Below are 15,781 nucleotides of genomic sequence, written 5' to 3'. Positions count from 1 at the left end.
TCTTCCAAAAAAGGCTTATCTCCCTGTTTCCAGCGCTTTTCTGACACTTGGGCTGACATGTGATGAAAAAGTCAGAAATCTTAATCAATGGTTCCAAAAAAGGCTTATCTCCCCGTTTCCAGCTGTTTAGTGACATTAGGATGATGTGTGATGAAAAATTCAAGAATTTAACCTTTTCTTCCAAAAAAAGGCAGATCTCCCTGTTTCCAGCGCTTTTCTGACACTGGAGCTGATATGTGATGAAAAAGTCAAAATGTTAACCATTGCTTCCAAAAAAGGCTTATCTCCCCGTTTCCAGCTGTTTAGTGACATTTGGGATGATGTGTGATGACAAATTCAAGAATTTAACCATTTCTTCCAAAAAAGGCTTATCTCCCTGTTTCCAGCGCTTTTCTGACACTTGGGCTGACGTGATGAAAAAGACAGAAATCTTAATCAATGGTTCCAAAAAAGGCTTAGCTCCCCGTTTCCAGCTGTTTAGTGACATTTGGGATGATGTGTGATGAAAAATTCAAGAATTTAACCTTTTCTTCCAAAAAAAGGCAGATCTCCCTGTTTCCAGCGCTTTTCTGACACTTGGGCTGACATGTGATGAAAAAGTCAGAAATCTTAATCAATGCTTCCAAAAAAGGCTTATATCCCCGTTTCCAGCTGTTTAGTGACATTTGGGATGATGTGTGATGACAAATTCAAGAATTTAACCATTTGATCCAAAAAAGGCTTATCTCCCTGTTTCCAGCGCTTTTCTGACACTTGGGCTGACATGTGATGAAAAAGTCAGAAATCTTAATCAATGGTTCCAAAAAAGGCTTATCTCCCCGTTTCCAGCTGTTTAGTGACATTTGGGATGATGTGTGATGAAAAATTCAAGAATTTAACCTTTTCTTCCAAAAAAAGGCAGATCTCCCTGTTTCCAGCGCTTTTCTGACACTTGGGCTGACATGTGATGAAAAAGTCAGAAATCTTAATCAATGCTTCCAAAAAAGGCTTATCTCCCCGTTTCCAGCTGTTTAGTGACATTTGGGATGATGTGTGATGAAAAATTCAAGAATTTAACCATTTCTTCCAAAAAAGGCTTATCTCCCTGTTTCCAGCGCTTTTCTGACACTTGGGCTGACATGTGATGAAAAAGTCAGAAATCTTAATCAATGGTTCCAAAAAAGGCTTAGCTCCCCGTTTCCAGCTGTTTAGTGACATTTGGGATGATGTGTGATGAAAAATTCAAGAATTTAACCATTTCTTCCAAAAAAAGGCAGATCTCTCTGTTTCCAGCGCTTTTCTGACACTTGGGCTGACATGTGATGAAAAAGTCCGAAATCTTAATCAATGCTTCCAAAAAAGGCTTATCTCCCCGTTTCCAGCTGTTTAGTGACATTTGGGATGATGTGTGATGAAAAATTCAAGAATTTAACCTTTTCTTCCAAAAAAAGGCAGATCTCCCTGTTTCCAGCGCTTTTCTGACACTTGGGCTGACATGTGATGAAAAAGTCAGAAATCTTAATCGGTGCTTCCAAAAAAGGCTTATCTCCCCGTTTCCAGCTGTTTAGTGACATTTGGGATGATGTGTGATGAAAAATTCAAGAATTTAACCTTTTCTTCCAAAAAAAGGCAGATCTCCCTGTTTCCAGCGCTTTTCTGACACTGGAGCTGATATGTGATGAAAAAGTCAAAATGTTAACCATTGCTTCCAAAAACGGCTTATCTCCCCGTTTCCAGCTGTTTAGTGACATTTGGGATGATGTGTGATGACAAATTCAAGAATTTAACCATTTCTTCCAAAAAAGGCTTATCTCCCTGTTTCCAGCGCTTTTTTGACACTTGGGCTGACATGTGATGAAAAAGTCAGAAATCTTAATCAATGCTTCCAAAAAAGGCTTATATCCCCGTTTCCAGCTGTTTAGTGACATTTGGGATGATGTGTGATGAAAAATTCGAGAATTTAACCATTTCTTCCAAAAAAGGCTTATCTCCCTGTTTCCAGCGCTTTTCTGACACTTGGGCTGACATGTGATGAAAAAGTCAGAAATCTTAATCAATGGTTCCAAAAAAGGCTTATCTCCCCGTTTCCAGCTGTTTAGTGACATTTGGGATGATGTGTGATGAAAAATTCAAGAATTTAACCTTTTCTTCCAAAAAAAGGCAGATCTCCCTGTTTCCAGCGCTTTTCTTACACTGGAGCTGATATGTGATGAAATAGTCAAAATGTTAACCATTGCTTCCAAAAAAGGCTTATCTCCCCGTTTCCAGCTGTTTAGTGACATTTGGGATGATGTGTGATGAAAAATTCAAGAATTTAACCATTTCTTCCAAAAAAGGCTTATCTCCCTGTTTCCAGCGCTTTTCTGACACTTGGGCTGACATGTGATGAAAACGTCAGAAATCTTAATCAATGGTTCCAAAAAAGGCTTAGCTCCCCGTTTCCAGCTGTTTAGTGACATTTGGGATGATGTTTGATGAAAAATTCAAGAATTTAACCTTTCTTCCAAAAAAAGGCAGATCTCCCTGTTTCCAGCGCTTTTCTGACACTTGGGCTGACATGTGATGAAAAAGTCAGAAATCTTAATCAATGCTTCCAAAAAAGGCTTATCTCCCCTTTTCCAGCTGTTTAGTGACATTTGGGATGATGTGTGATGAAAAATTCAAGAATTTAACCATTTCTTCCAAAAAAGGCTTATCTTCCTGTTTCCAGCGCTTTTCTGACACTTGGGCTGACATGTGATGAAAAAGTCAGAAATCTTAATCAATGGTTCCAAAAAAGGCTTAGCTCCCCGTTTCCAGCTGTTTAGTGACATTTGGGATGATGTGTGATGAAAAATTCAAGAATTTAACCTTTTCTTCCAAAAAAAGGCAGATCTCCCTGTTTCCAGCGCTTTTCTGACACTTGGGCTGACATGTGATGAAAAAGTCAGAAATCTTAATCAATGCTTCCAAAAAAGGCTTATATCCCCGTTTCCAGCTGTTTAGTGACATTTGGGATGATGTGTGATGAAAAATTCGAGAATTTAACCATTTCTTCCAAAAAAGGCTTATCTCCCTGTTTCCAGCGCTTTTCTGACACTTGGGTTGACATGTGATGAAAAAGTCAGAAATCTTAATCAATGCTTCCAAAAAAGGCTTATATCCCCGTTTCCAGCTGTTTAGTGACATTTGGGATGATGTGTGATGAAAAATTCGAGAATTTAACCATTTCTTCCAAAAAAGGCTTATCTCCCTGTTTCCAGCGCTTTTCTGACACTTGGGCTGACATGTGATGAAAAAGTCAGAAATCTTAATCAATGGTTCCAAAAAAGGCTTATCTCCCCGTTTCCAGCTGTTTAGTGACATTTGGGATGATGTGTGATGAAAAATTCAAGAATTTAACCTTTTCTTCCAAAAAAAGGCAGATCTCCCTGTTTCCAGCGCTTTTCTTACACTGGAGCTGATATGTGATGAAATAGTCAAAATGTTAACCATTGCTTCCAAAAAAGGCTTATCTCCCCGTTTCCAGCTGTTTAGTGACATTTGGGATGATGTGTGATGAAAAATTCAAGAATTTAACCATTTCTTCCAAAAAAGGCTTATCTCCCTGTTTCCAGCGCTTTTCTGACACTTGGGCTGACATGTGATGAAAACGTCAGAAATCTTAATCAATGGTTCCAAAAAAGGCTTAGCTCCCCGTTTCCAGCTGTTTAGTGACATTTGGGATGATGTTTGATGAAAAATTCAAGAATTTAACCTTTCTTCCAAAAAAAGGCAGATCTCCCTGTTTCCAGCGCTTTTCTGACACTTGGGCTGACATGTGATGAAAAAGTCAGAAATCTTAATCAATGCTTCCAAAAAAGGCTTATCTCCCCTTTTCCAGCTGTTTAGTGACATTTGGGATGATGTGTGATGAAAAATTCAAGAATTTAACCATTTCTTCCAAAAAAGGCTTATCTTCCTGTTTCCAGCGCTTTTCTGACACTTGGGCTGACATGTGATGAAAAAGTCAGAAATCTTAATCAATGGTTCCAAAAAAGGCTTAGCTCCCCGTTTCCAGCTGTTTAGTGACATTTGGGATGATGTGTGATGAAAAATTCAAGAATTTAACCTTTTCTTCCAAAAAAAGGCAGATCTCCCTGTTTCCAGCGCTTTTCTGACACTTGGGCTGACATGTGATGAAAAAGTCAGAAATCTTAATCAATGCTTCCAAAAAAGGCTTATATCCCCGTTTCCAGCTGTTTAGTGACATTTGGGATGATGTGTGATGAAAAATTCGAGAATTTAACCATTTCTTCCAAAAAAGGCTTATCTCCCTGTTTCCAGCGCTTTTCTGACACTTGGGTTGACATGTGATGAAAAAGTCAGAAATCTTAATCAATGCTTCCAAAAAAGGCTTATATCCCCGTTTCCAGCTGTTTAGTGACATTTGGGATGATGTGTGATGAAAAATTCGAGAATTTAACCATTTCTTCCAAAAAAGGCTTATCTCCCTGTTTCCAGCGCTTTTCTGACACTTGGGCTGACATGTGATGAAAAAGTCAGAAATCTTAATCAATGGTTCCAAAAAAGGCTTAGCTCCCCGTTTCCAGCTGTTTAGTGACATTTGGGATGATGTGTGATGAAAAATTCAAGAATTTAACCTTTCTTCCAAAAAAAGGCAGATCTCCCTGTTTCCAGCGCTTTTCTGACACTTGGGCTGACATGTGATGAAAAAGTCAGAAATCTTAATCAATGCTTCCAAAAAAGGCTTATCTCCCCGTTTCCAGCTGTTTAGTGACATTTGGGATGATGTGTGATGAAAAATTCAAGAATTTAACCATTTCTTCCAAAAAAGGCTTATCTCCCTGTTTCCAGCGCTTTTCTGACACTTGGGCTGACATGTGATGAAAAAGTCAGAAATCTTAATCAATGGTTCCAAAAAAGGCTTAGCTCCCCGTTTCCAGCTGTTTAGTGACATTTGGGATGATGTGTGATGAAAAATTCAAGAATTTAACCTTTTCTTCCAAAAAAAGGCAGATCTCCCTGTTTCCAGCGCTTTTCTGACACTTGGGCTGACATGTGATGAAAAAGTCAGAAATCTTAATCAATGCTTCCAAAAAAGGCTTATATCCCCGTTTCCAGCTGTTTAGTGACATTAGGGATGATGTGTGATGAAAAATTCGAGAATTTAACCATTTCTTCCAAAAAAGGCTTATCTCCCTGTTTCCAGCGCTTTTCTGACACTTGGGTTGACATGTGATGAAAAAGTCAGAAATCTTAATCAATGCTTCCAAAAAAGGCTTGTATCCCCGTTTCCAGCTGTTTAGTGACATTTGGGATGATGTGTGATGAAAAATTCGAGAATTTAACCATTTCTTCCAAAAAAGGCTTATCTCCCTGTTTCCAGCGCTTTTCTGACACTTGGGCTGACATGTGATGAAAAAGTCAGAAATCTTAATCAATGGTTCCAAAAAAGGCTGATCTCCCCGTTTCCAGCTGTTTAGTGACATTTTGGATGATGTGTGATGAAAAATTCAAGAATTTAACCTTTTCTTCCAAAAAAAGGCAGATCTCCCTGTTTCCAGCGCTTTTCTGACACTGGAGCTGATATGTGATGAAAAAGTCAAAATGTTAACCATTGCTTCCAAAAAAGGCTTATCTCCCCGTTTCCAGCTGTTTAGTGACATTTGGGATGATGTGTGATGAAAAATTCAAGAATTTAACCATTTCTTCCAAAAAAGGCTTATCTCCCTGTTTCCAGCGCTTTTCTGACACTTGGGCTGACATGTGATGAAAAAGACAGAAATCTTAATCAATGGTTCCAAAAAAGGCTTATCTCCCCGTTTCCAGCTGTTTAGTGACATTTGGGATGATGTGTGATGAAAAATTCAAGAATTTAACCTTTTCTTCCAAAAAAAGGCAGATTTCCCTGTTTCCAGCGATTTTCTGACACTTGGGCTGACATGTGATGAAAAAGTCAGAAATCTTAATCAATGGTTCCAAAAAAGGCTTATCTCCCCGTTTCCAGCTGTTTAGTGACATTTGGGATGATGTGTCATGACAAATTCAAGAATTTAACCATTTCTTCCAAAAAAGGCTTATCTCCCTGTTTCCAGCGCTTTTCTGACACTTGGGCTGACATGTGATGAAAAAGTCAGAAATCTTAATCAATGCTTCCAAAAAAGGCTTATATCCCCGTTTCCAGCTGTTTAGTGACATTTGGGATGATGTGTGATGAAAAATTCGAGAATTTAACCATTTCTTCCAAAAAAGGCTTATCTCCCTGTTTCCAGCGCTTTTCTGACACTTGGGCTGACATGTGATGAAAAAGTCAGAAATCTTAATCAATACTTCCAAAAAAGGCTTATCTCCCCGTTTCCAGCTGTTTAGTGACATTTGGGATGATGTGTGATGAAAAATTCAAGAATTTAACCTTTTCTTCCAAAAAAAGGCAGATCTCCCTGTTTCCAGCGCTTTTCTGACACTTGGGCTGACATGTGATGAAAAAGTCAGAAATCTTAATCGATGCTTCCAAAAAAGGCTTATCTCCCCGTTTCCAGCTGTTTAGTGACATTTGGGATGATGTGTGATGTGAAATTCAAGAGTTTAACCTTTTCTTCCAAAAAAAGCAGATCTACCTGTTTCCAGTGCTTTTCTGACACTGGAGCTGATATGTGATGAAAAATTCAAAATGTTAACCATTGCTTCCAAAAAAGGCTTATCTCCCCGTTTCCAGCTGTTTAGTGACATTTGGGATGATGTGTGATGAAAAATTCAAGAATTTAACCATTTCTTCCAAAAAAGGCTTATCTCCCTGTTTCCAGCGCTTTTCTGACACTTGGGCTGACATGTGATGAAAAAGTCAGAAATCTTAATCAATGGTTCCAAAAAAGGCTTAGCTCCCCGTTTCCAGCTGTTTAGTGACATTTGGGATGATGTGTGATGAAAAATTCAAGAATTTAACCTTTTCTTCCAAAAAAAGGCAGATCTCCCTGTTTCCAGCGCTTTTCTGACACTTGGGCTGACATGTGATGAAAAAGTCAGAAATCTTAATCAATGCTTCCAAAAAAGGCTTATATCCCCGTTTCCAGCTGTTTAGTGACATTAGGGATGATGTGTGATGAAAAATTCGAGAATTTAACCATTTCTTCCAAAAAAGGCTTATCTCCCTGTTTCCAGCGCTTTTCTGACACTTGGGTTGACATGTGATGAAAAAGTCAGAAATCTTAATCAATGCTTCCAAAAAAGGCTTGTATCCCCGTTTCCAGCTGTTTAGTGACATTTGGGATGATGTGTGATGAAAAATTCGAGAATTTAACCATTTCTTCCAAAAAAGGCTTATCTCCCTGTTTCCAGCGCTTTTCTGACACTTGGGCTGACATGTGATGAAAAAGTCAGAAATCTTAATCAATGGTTCCAAAAAAGGCTGATCTCCCCGTTTCCAGCTGTTTAGTGACATTTTGGATGATGTGTGATGAAAAATTCAAGAATTTAACCTTTTCTTCCAAAAAAAGGCAGATCTCCCTGTTTCCAGCGCTTTTCTGACACTGGAGCTGATATGTGATGAAAAAGTCAAAATGTTAACCATTGCTTCCAAAAAAGGCTTATCTCCCCGTTTCCAGCTGTTTAGTGACATTTGGGATGATGTGTGATGAAAAATTCAAGAATTTAACCATTTCTTCCAAAAAAGGCTTATCTCCCTGTTTCCAGCGCTTTTCTGACACTTGGGCTGACATGTGATGAAAAAGACAGAAATCTTAATCAATGGTTCCAAAAAAGGCTTATCTCCCCGTTTCCAGCTGTTTAGTGACATTTGGGATGATGTGTGATGAAAAATTCAAGAATTTAACCTTTTCTTCCAAAAAAAGGCAGATTTCCCTGTTTCCAGCGATTTTCTGACACTTGGGCTGACATGTGATGAAAAAGTCAGAAATCTTAATCAATGCTTCCAAAAAAGGCTTATATCCCCGTTTCCAGCTGTTTAGTGACATTTGGGATGATGTGTGATGAAAAATTCGAGAATTTAACCATTTCTTCCAAAAAAGGCTTATCTCCCTGTTTCCAGCGCTTTTCTGACACTTGGGCTGACATGTGATGAAAAAGTCAGAAATCTTAATCAATGGTTCCAAAAAAGGCTTATCTCCCCGTTTCCAGCTGTTTAGTGACATTTGGGATGATGTGTCATGACAAATTCAAGAATTTAACCATTTCTTCCAAAAAAGGCTTATCTCCCTGTTTCCAGCGCTTTTCTGACACTTGGGCTGACATGTGATGAAAAAGTCAGAAATCTTAATCAATGCTTCCAAAAAAGGCTTATATCCCCGTTTCCAGCTGTTTAGTGACATTTGGGATGATGTGTGATGAAAAATTCGAGAATTTAACCATTTCTTCCAAAAAAGGCTTATCTCCCTGTTTCCAGCGCTTTTCTGACACTTGGGCTGACATGTGATGAAAAAGTCAGAAATCTTAATCAATACTTCCAAAAAAGGCTTATCTCCCCGTTTCCAGCTGTTTAGTGACATTTGGGATGATGTGTGATGAAAAATTCAAGAATTTAACCTTTTCTTCCAAAAAAAGGCAGATCTCCCTGTTTCCAGCGCTTTTCTGACACTTGGGCTGACATGTGATGAAAAAGTCAGAAATCTTAATCGATGCTTCCAAAAAAGGCTTATCTCCCCGTTTCCAGCTGTTTAGTGACATTTGGGATGATGTGTGATGTAAAATTCAAGAGTTTAACCTTTTCTTCCAAAAAAAGCAGATCTACCTGTTTCCAGTGCTTTTCTGACACTGGAGCTGATATGTGATGAAAAATTCAAAATGTTAACCATTGCTTCCAAAAAAGGCTTATCTCCCCGTTTCCAGCTGTTTAGTGACATTTGGGATGATGTGTGATGAAAAATTCAAGAATTTAACCATTTCTTCCAAAAAAGGCTTATCTCCCTGTTTCCAGCGCTTTTCTGACACTTGGGCTGACATGTGATGAAAAAGTCAGAAATCTTAATCAATGCTTCCAAAAAAGGCTTATATCCCCGTTTCCAGCTGTTTAGTGACATTTGGGATGATGTGTTATGAAAAATTCGAGAATTTAACCATTTCTTCCAAAAAAGGCTTATCTCCCTGTTTCCAGCGCTTTTCTGACACTTGGGCTGACATGTGATGAAAAAGTCAGAAATCTTAATCAATGGTTCCAAAAAAGGCTTATCTCCCCGTTTCCAGCTGTTTAGTGACATTTGGGATGATGTGTGATGAAAAATTCAAGAATTTAATCTTTTCTTCCAAAAAAAGGCAGATCTCCCTGTTTCCAGCGCTTTTCTGACACTGGAGCTGATATGTGATGAAAAAGTCAAAATGTTAACCATTGCTTCCAAAAAAGGCTTATCTCCCCGTTTCCAGCTGTTTAGTGACATTTGGGATGATGTGTGATGACAAATTCAAGAATTTAACCATTTCTTCCAAAAAAGGCTTATCTCCCTGTTTCCAGCGCTTTTCTGACACTTGGGCTGACATGTGATGAAAAAGTCAGAAATCTTAATCAATGGTTCCAAAAAAGGCTTATCTCCCCGTTTCCAGCTGTTTAGTGACATTTGGGATGATGTGTGATGAAAAATTCAAGAATTTAACCTTTTCTTCCAAAAAAAGGCAGATCTCCCTGTTTCCAGCGCTTTTCTGACACTGGAGCTGATATGTGATGAATAGTCAAAATGTTAACCATTGCTTCCAAAAAAGGCTTATCTCCCCGTTTCCAGCTGTTTAGTGACATTTGGGATGATGTGTGATGAAAAATTCAAGAATTTAACCATTTCTTCCAAAAAAGGCTTATCTCCCTGTTTCCAGCGCTTTTCTGACACTTGGGCTGACATGTGATGAAAAAGTCAGAAATCTTAATCAATGGTTCCAAAAAAGGCTTAGCTCCCCGTTTCCAGCTGTTTAGTGACATTTGGGATGATGTGTGATGAAAAATTCAAGAATTTAACCTTTTCTTCCAAAAAAAGGCAGATCTCCCTGTTTCCAGCGCTTTTCTGACACTGGAGCTGATATGTGATGAAAAAGTCAAAATGTTAACCATTGCTTCCAAAAAAGGCTTATCTCCCCGTTTCCAGCTGTTTAGTGACATTTGGGATGATGTGTGATGAAAAATTCAAGAATTTAACCATTTCTTCCAAAAAAGGCTTATCTCCCTGTTTCCAGCGCTTTTCTGACACTTGGGCTGACATGTGATGAAAAAGACAGAAATCTTAATCAATGGTTCCAAAAAAGGCTTAGCTCCCCGTTTCCAGCTGTTTAGTGACATTTGGGATGATGTGTGATGAAAAATTCAAGAATTTAACCTTTTCTTCCAAAAAAAGGCAGATCTCCCTGTTTCCAGCGCTTTTCTGACACTTGGGCTGACATGTGATGAAAAAGTCAGAAATCTTAATCAATGCTTCCAAAAAAGGCTTATATCCCCGTTTCCAGCTGTTTAGTGACATTTGGGATGATGTGTGATGAAAAATTCAAGAATTTAACCATTTCTTCCAAAAAAGGCTTATCTCCCTGTTTCCAGCGCTTTTCTGACACTTGGGCTGACATGTGATGAAAAAGTCAGAAATCTTAATCAATGGTTCCAAAAAAGGCTTAGCTCCCCGTTTCCAGCTGTTTAGTGACATTTGGGATGATGTGTGATGAAAAATTCAAGAATTTAACCTTTTCTTCCAAAAAAAGGCAGATCTCCCTGTTTCCAGCGCTTTTCTGACACTGGAGCTGATATGTGATGAAAAAGTCAAAATGTTAACCATTGCTTCCAAAAAAGGCTTATCTCCCCGTTTCCAGCTGTTTAGTGACATTTGGGATGATGTGTGATGAAAAATTCAAGAATTTAACCATTTCTTCCAAAAAAGGCTTATCTCCCTGTTTCCAGCGCTTTTCTGACACTTGGGCTGACATGTGATGAAAAAGACAGAAATCTTAATCAATGGTTCCAAAAAAGGCTTAGCTCCCCGTTTCCAGCTGTTTAGTGACATTTGGGATGATGTGTGATGAAAAATTCAAGAATTTAACCTTTTCTTCCAAAAAAAGGCAGATCTCCCTGTTTCCAGCGCTTTTCTGACACTTGGGCTGACATGTGATGAAAAAGTCAGAAATCTTAATCAATGCTTCCAAAAAAGGCTTATATCCCCGTTTCCAGCTGTTTAGTGACATTTGGGATGATGTGTGATGACAAATTCAAGAATTTAACCATTTCATCCAAAAAAGGCTTATCTCCCTGTTTCCAGCGCTTTTCTGACACTTGGGCTGACATGTGATGAAAAAGTCAGAAATCTTAATCAATGCTTCCAAAAAAGGCTTATATCCCCGTTTCCAGCTGTTTAGTGACATTTGGGATGATGTGTGATGAAAAATTCAAGAATTTAACCATTTCTTCCAAAAAAGGCTTATCTCCCTGTTTCCAGCGCTTTTCTGACACTTGGGCTGACATGTGATGAAAAAGTCAGAAATCTTAATCAATGGTTCCAAAAAAGGCTTAGCTCCCCGTTTCCAGCTGTTTAGTGACATTTGGGATGATGTGTGATGAAAAATTCAAGAATTTAACCTTTTCTTCCAAAAAAAGGCAGATCTATCTGTTTCCAGCGCTTTTCTGACACTTGGGCTGACATGTGATGAAAAAGTCCGAAATCTTAATCAATGCTTCCAAAAAAGGCTTATCTCCCCGTTTCCAGCTGTTTAGTGACATTTGGGATGATGTGTGATGAAAAATTCAAGAATTTAACCTTTTCTTCCAAAAAAAGGCAGATCTCCCTGTTTCCAGCGCTTTTCTGACACTTGGGCTGACATGTGATGAAAAAGTCAGAAATCTTAATCGGTGCTTCCAAAAAAGGCTTATCTCCCCGTTTCCAGCTGTTTAGTGACATTTGGGATGATGTGTGATGAAAAATTCAAGAATTTAACCTTTTCTTCCAAAAAAAGGCAGATCTCCCTGTTTCCAGCGCTTTTCTGACACTGGAGCTGATATGTGATGAAAAAGTCAAAATGTTAACCATTGCTTCCAAAAACGGCTTATCTCCCCGTTTCCAGCTGTTTAGTGACATTTGGGATGATGTGTGATGACAAATTCAAGAATTTAACCATTTCTTCCAAAAAAGGCTTATCTCCCTGTTTCCAGCGCTTTTTTGACACTTGGGCTGACATGTGATGAAAAAGTCAGAAATCTTAATCAATGCTTCCAAAAAAGGCTTATATCCCCGTTTCCAGCTGTTTAGTGACATTTGGGATGATGTGTGATGAAAAATTCGAGAATTTAACCATTTCTTCCAAAAAAGGCTTATCTCCCTGTTTCCAGCGCTTTTCTGACACTTGGGCTGACATGTGAAGAAAAAGTCAGAAATCTTAATCAATGGTTCCAAAAAAGGCTTATCTCCCCGTTTCCAGCTGTTTAGTGACATTTGGGATGATGTGTGATGAAAATTCAAGAATTTAACCTTTTCTTCCAAAAAAAGGCAGATCTCCCTGTTTCCAGCGCTTTTCTGACACTGGAGCTGATATGTGATGAAATAGTCAAAATGTTAACCATTGCTTCCAAAAAAGGCTTATCTCCCCGTTTCCAGCTGTTTAGTGACATTTGGGATGATGTGTGATGAAAAATTCAAGAATTTAACCATTTCTTCCAAAAAAGGCTTATCTCCCTGTTTCCAGCGCTTTTCTGACACTTGGGCTGACATGTGATGAAAACGTCAGAAATCTTAATCAATGGTTCCAAAAAAGGCTTAGCTCCCCGTTTCCAGCTGTTTAGTGACATTTGGGATGATGTGTGATGAAAAATTCAAGAATTTAACCATTTCTTCCAAAAAAGGCTTATCTCCCTGTTTCCAGCGCTTTTCTGACACTTGGGCTGACATGTGATGAAAAAGTCAGAAATCTTAATCAATGGTTCCAAAAAAGGCTTAGCTCCCCGTTTCCAGCTGTTTAGTGACATTTGGGATGATGTGTGATGAAAAATTCAAGAATTTAACCTTTTCTTCCAAAAAAAGGCAGATCTCTCTGTTTCCAGCGCTTTTCTGACACTTGGGCTGACATGTGATGAAAAAGTCCGAAATCTTAATCAATGCTTCCAAAAAAGGCTTATCTCCCCGTTTCCAGCTGTTTAGTGACATTTGGGATGATGTGTGATGAAAAATTCAAGAATTTAACCTTTTCTTCCAAAAAAAGGCAGATCTCCCTGTTTCCAGCGCTTTTCTGACACTTGGGCTGACATGTGATGAAAAAGTCAGAAATCTTAATCGGTGCTTCCAAAAAAGGCTTATCTCCCCGTTTCCAGCTGTTTAGTGACATTTGGGATGATGTGTGATGAAAAATTCAAGAATTTAACCTTTTCTTCCAAAAAAAGGCAGATCTCCCTGTTTCCAGCGCTTTTCTGACACTGGAGCTGATATGTGATGAAAAAGTCAAAATGTTAACCATTGCTTCCAAAAACGGCTTATCTCCCCGTTTCCAGCTGTTTAGTGACATTTGGGATGATGTGTGATGACAAATTCAAGAATTTAACAATTTCTTCCAAAAAAGGCTTATCTCCCTGTTTCCAGCGCTTTTTTGACACTTGGGCTGACATGTGATGAAAAAGTCAGAAATCTTAATCAATGCTTCCAAAAAAGGCTTATATCCCCGTTTCCAGCTGTTTAGTGACATTTGGGATGATGTGTGATGAAAAATTCGAGAATTTAACCATTTCTTCCAAAAAAGGCTTATCTCCCTGTTTCCAGCGCTTTTCTGACACTTGGGCTGACATGTGATGAAAAAGTCAGAAATCTTAATCAATGGTTCCAAAAAAGGCTTATCTCCCCGTTTCCAGCTGTTTAGTGACATTTGGGATGATGTGTGATGAAAATTCAAGAATTTAACCTTTTCTTCCAAAAAAAGGCAGATCTCCCTGTTTCCAGCGCTTTTCTGACACTGGAGCTGATATGTGATGAAATAGTCAAAATGTTAACCATTGCTTCCAAAAAAGGCTTATCTCCCCGTTTCCAGCTGTTTAGTGACATTTGGGATGATGTGTGATGAAAAATTCAAGAATTTAACCATTTCTTCCAAAAAAGGCTTATCTCCCTGTTTCCAGCGCTTTTCTGACACTTGGGCTGACATGTGATGAAAAAGTCAGAAATCTTAATCAATGCTTCCAAAAAAGACTTATATCCCCGTTTCCAGCTGTTTAGTGACATTTGGGATGTTGTGTGATGAAAAATTCGAGAATTTAACCATTTCTTCCAAAAAAGGCTTATCTCCCTGTTTCCAGCGCTTTTCTGACACTTGGGTTGACATGTGATGAAAAAGTCAGAAATCTTAATCAATGCTTCCAAAAAAGGCTTATATCCCCGTTTCCAGATGTTTAGTGACATTTGGGATGATGTGTGATGAAAAATTCGAGAATTTAACCATTTCTTCCAAAAAAGGCTTATCTCCCTGTTTCCAGCGCTTTTCTGACACTTGGGCTGACATGTGATGAAAAAGTCAGAAATCTTAATCAATGGTTCCAAAAAAGGCTTAGCTCCCCGTTTCCAGCTGTTTAGTGACATTTGGGATGATGTGTGATGAAAAATTCAAGAATTTAACCTTTCTTCCAAAAAAAGGCAGATCTCCCTGTTTCCAGCGCTTTTCTGACACTTGGGCTGACATGTGATGAAAAAGTCAGAAATCTTAATCAATGCTTCCAAAAAAGGCTTATCTCCCCGTTTCCAGCTGTTTAGTGACATTTGGGATGATGTGTGATGAAAAATTCAAGAATTTAACCATTTCTTCCAAAAAAGGCTTATCTCCCTGTTTCCAGCGCTTTTCTGACACTTGGGCTGACATGTGATGAAAAAGTCAGAAATCTTAATCAATGGTTCCAAAAAAGGCTTAGCTCCCCGTTTCCAGCTGTTTAGTGACATTTGGGATGATGTGTGATGAAAAATTCAAGAATTTAACCTTTTCTTCCAAAAAAAGGCAGATCTCCCTGTTTCCAGCGCTTTTCTGACACTTGGGCTGACATGTGATGAAAAAGTCAGAAATCTTAATCAATGGTTCCAAAAAAGGCTGATCTCCCCGTTTCCAGCTGTTTAGTGACATTTTGGATGATGTGTGATGAAAAATTCAAGAATTTAACCTTTTCTTCCAAAAAAAGGCAGATCTCCCTGTTTCCAGCGCTTTTCTGACACTGGAGCTGATATGTGATGAAAAAGTCAAAATGTTAACCATTGCTTCCAAAAAAGGCTTATCTCCCCGTTTCCAGCTGTTTAGTGACATTTGGGATGATGTGTGATGAAAAATTCAAGAATTTAACCATTTCTTCCAAAAAAGGCTTATCTCCCTGTTTCCAGCGCTTTTCTGACACTTGGGCTGACATGTGATGAAAAAGACAGAAATCTTAATCAATGGTTCCAAAAAAGGCTTATCTCCCCGTTTCCAGCTGTTTAGTGACATTTGGGATGATGTGTGATGAAAAATTCAAGAATTTAACCTTTTCTTCCAAAAAAAGGCAGATTTCCCTGTTTCCAGCGATTTTCTGACACTTGGGCTGACATGTGATGAAAAAGTCAGAAATCTTAATCAATGCTTCCAAAAAAGGCTTATATCCCCGTTTCCAGCTGTTTAGTGACATTTGGGATGATGTGTGATGAAAAATTCGAGAATTTAACCATTTCTTCCAAAAAAGGCTTATCTCCCTGTTTCCAGCGCTTTTCTGACACTTGGGCTGACATGTGATGAAAAAGTCAGAAATCTTAATCAATGGTTCCAAAAAAGGCTTATCTCCCCGTTTCCAGCTGTTTAGTGACATTTGGGATGATGTGTCATGACAAATTCAAGAATTTAACCATTTCTTAAAAAAAAGGCT

This window comes from Limanda limanda, chromosome 23, assembly GCF_963576545.1.
Source record: "Limanda limanda chromosome 23, fLimLim1.1, whole genome shotgun sequence".
Taxonomy (NCBI): Eukaryota; Metazoa; Chordata; class Actinopteri; order Pleuronectiformes; family Pleuronectidae; genus Limanda; species Limanda limanda.
Note: the sequence above shows the minus strand (reverse complement) of the source record.